This window comes from Pygocentrus nattereri, chromosome 18 (assembly GCF_015220715.1).
Source record: "Pygocentrus nattereri isolate fPygNat1 chromosome 18, fPygNat1.pri, whole genome shotgun sequence".
Lineage (NCBI taxonomy): Eukaryota > Metazoa > Chordata > Actinopteri > Characiformes > Serrasalmidae > Pygocentrus > Pygocentrus nattereri.
Genome location: NC_051228.1, coordinates 38,370,465 through 38,373,658, shown reverse-complemented (window position 1 = coordinate 38,373,658; position 3,194 = coordinate 38,370,465). Strand labels below are relative to the sequence as shown.

Genomic DNA, 3,194 nt, shown 5'->3' with positions numbered 1-3,194 from the left:
CTACAGGTTATATCGAATAAGGACTTTTAACATGAAGTAACGTGATAATTCTTAAACTGACAGCTGACAGCAGCATTACCGTGTATGTACAGAAAGACTTTGAATAAAAAAGTTTCAAAGGTGATGAAGTGCTAATTTCACACACAACATTTACAATATATGATCAAATATTCATTCGAAATATCATCTACATCCAAACATTTATCTGATGCTGATGGTTTTTAAAGCAGATACACTAAATTCCCAAAAGTGTTCACTCCCCCATCCAAATCACTGAATTCAGGTGTTCCAGTCACTTCCATGGCCACAGGTGTATAAAGCCGAGCCCCTAGGCCTGAAGACCGCTTCTACAGACATTAGTGAAAGAATGGGTCGCTCTCAGGAGCTCAGTGAATTCCAGCGTGGTACCGTGATCGGACGCCACCTGTGCAGCAAGTCCAGTCGTGAAATTTCCTCACTACTAAATATTCCACAGTCCACTGTCAGTGGGATTATAACAAAGTGGAAGCGATTGGGAACGACAGCAGCTCAGCCACGAAGTGGTCGTCCACGTAAAATGACAGAGCGGTCAGCGGATGCTGAGGGGCAAAGTGCGCAGAGGTCACCGACTTTCTGCAGAGTCAATCACTACAGACCTCCAAACTTCATGTGGCCTTCAGATCAGCGTAGAGAGCTTCATGGAATGGGTTTCCATGGCCGAGCAGCTGCATCCAAGCCATCACCAAGACAGGCAAGCCAGGCCTTCTCGTCCAAAATCAGTGTCTGACCTCACAAATCCGTTTCTGGAAGAACAGTCAGAAAATTCCCATAAACACTCCTAACCCTTTGGAAAGCCTTCCCAGAAGAGCTGAAGCTGTTATAGCTGCAAAGGGTGGGACGACATCATATTAAACCCTATGGATTAAGAACGGGACGTCACTCAAGTTCATATGCGTGTGAAGCCAGACGAGCGAATACTTTTGGAAATATAGTGTATCTGTAGATACAGTTGTTATTCCGATATTATTGAGCATCCCTAATAGAAATACTTTAGACTTGACAGAGTGACAGAGTGGACTAACACACAGGTGCACGACTTAAAAAGACTTTTCTCTATAGAGCCTATTCTCTATAGATGAGTCCTGTGTTGTGAAAAGAAAAACTATAGGTTAACTTCTATGACGAGGAAAAGCCTTTCATCTATCATGTCTTTTGCTTTATTGGGTTTTACAATCTTTCCTTCAGTAAAAATTTTAATTTAAATTCTAGCTGTTCACAGACCATAACTGTCCAAGTGCACAATGACTAACCATGCATCACATGTCACTTGTTAAGCCCTCAAGACCCAAATTATGTTAAAAGGACACCATAAAATGTGATTATGCAGTATTTTTATTCTACATGCAACCATAAAGGATCCTTATAATTGTTTATATTTATTGCTGTTTAAATGTTATTTCTCATTACAATGTATGTCGGTTCTGAAGAGCAGCAACATCGCATTACTGATTAGATAAAAAATGATAGTATTATTTCATGAAAATCTGAACATAATCTGAATTTACAAAGATTTTTACATTTAAAGAATGCAATTAATTACAAGTAATACTTTTAAACTTCAAAATTTAGTGTCAGAACATTTGGACACACATACTCACATACTAAGGCACATAACTGTAACAGTCGTATGCAAACACCCCTGGTAAAATTTGCATGTTTTGTTGATTTTCTAAGTGAAAATAAGTTAACACATCCTCTACAGAGAGCACACTTATGTTTTAATGTACAATTATAGTTATTGGTTGAATTTAACATATTGGAAAAAATTATGTTAAAAAAGAAGTTCGGTCATCCGGGAGGGACTCGGAGTAGAGCCGCTGCTTCTCCACGTCGAGAGGAGCCAGCTGAGGTGGTTCGGGCATCTGGTTAGGATGTCTCCTGGACGCCTCCCTCGGGAGGTGTCACAGGCAAGTCCACCTGGGAGGAGACCCCGGGGAAGACCCAGGACACGCTGGCGTGACTATATCACCCAGCTGGCCTGGGAACGCCTCGGAATCCCCCCCAGGGAGTTAGTGGAAGTGGCTGGGGAAAGGGAGGTTGCTTAGGATGCTCATTGCTTAGGATGCTGCCCCCGCGACCCGAACCCCGGAGAAGCGGAAGATGATGGATGGATGGATGGATTGTTATGTTTAAGTGTGTTTTCTGCAAATGATGTAAACTTATTTTCAATTAGAAAATCAACAAAACGGTTGACGAGGTTTAAACCTTTGCATAAGAATGCACAGATCACTCCTCCTAACGATTAGGTTCAGGTGTTTTAGTCACACCCACTGCTAACAGGTGTATAAAATGAAGCATATAGCCTTCCAACCTCCTTAGACTAACACTGACAGTAGAGTGGGTCGTACAAAACAACTTAGTGACTTTAAAGGTGGCACTCTCATAGGATGACACCTTTGCCACAAGTGAAATGAAATATCTTCCCATTTCTGAGGTCAGACACTGATGTTGGACGAGAAGGCCTGGCTCACAGTCTCCGCTCTAATTCATCCCAAAGGGGTTCTATGGGGTTGAGGTCAGGACTCTGTGCAGGCCAGTCTAGTTCTTCCACACCAAACTGGCTCATCCATGTCTTTATGGACCTGCTTTGTGCACTGGTGTGCAGTCATGTTGGAACAGGAAGGGGCCGTCCCCAAACTGTTCCCACAAAGTTGGGAGCAGGAAATTGTCCAAAATCTCTTAGTGCTGAAGCTTTAAGAGTTCCTTTCACTGGAACTAAGGGGCCGAGCTCAACTCCTGAAAAACAACCCCACACCATGATCCCCCCTCCACCAAACTTTACACTCAGCACAATGCAGTCAGACAAGTACCGTCTCCTGGCAACCGCCAAACCCAGACTCGTCCATTGGATTTCCAGATGGAGAAGCGTGATTGGTCACTCCAGAGAACTCGTCTCCACTGCTCTAGAGTCCAGTGGCGGCGCTTTACACCACTGCATTCCACGCTTTGCATTGCGCTTGGTGATGTAAGGCTTGGATGCAGCTGCTCGGCCATGGAAACCCATTCCATGAAGCTCTCTATGCTGTTCTTGAGCTGATCTGAAGGCCACATGAAGTTTGGAGGTCTGTAGTGATTGACTCTGCAGAAAGTCGGTGACCTCTGCGCACATTCTTTCACTAATGTCTGTAGAAGCAGTCTGCAGGCCTAGGGGCTTG

General features: G+C 43.8%; 1 protein-coding gene across 1 annotated transcript in view; it reads left to right on the top strand.

Annotated features, from left to right (window-relative positions):
- The window catches only part of LOC108438979 (serine-rich and transmembrane domain-containing protein 1), a 9,755-nt gene extending 9,631 nt beyond the window's left edge, over positions 1-124 (top strand). Inside the window, exon 2 of the mRNA XM_017717135.2 lies at positions 1-124. This exon is cut by the window's left edge and continues 397 nt beyond it. The gene's annotated coding sequence lies outside the window, so the exon portion shown is untranslated.
- Positions 125-3,194: the final 3,070 nt, after the last annotated feature.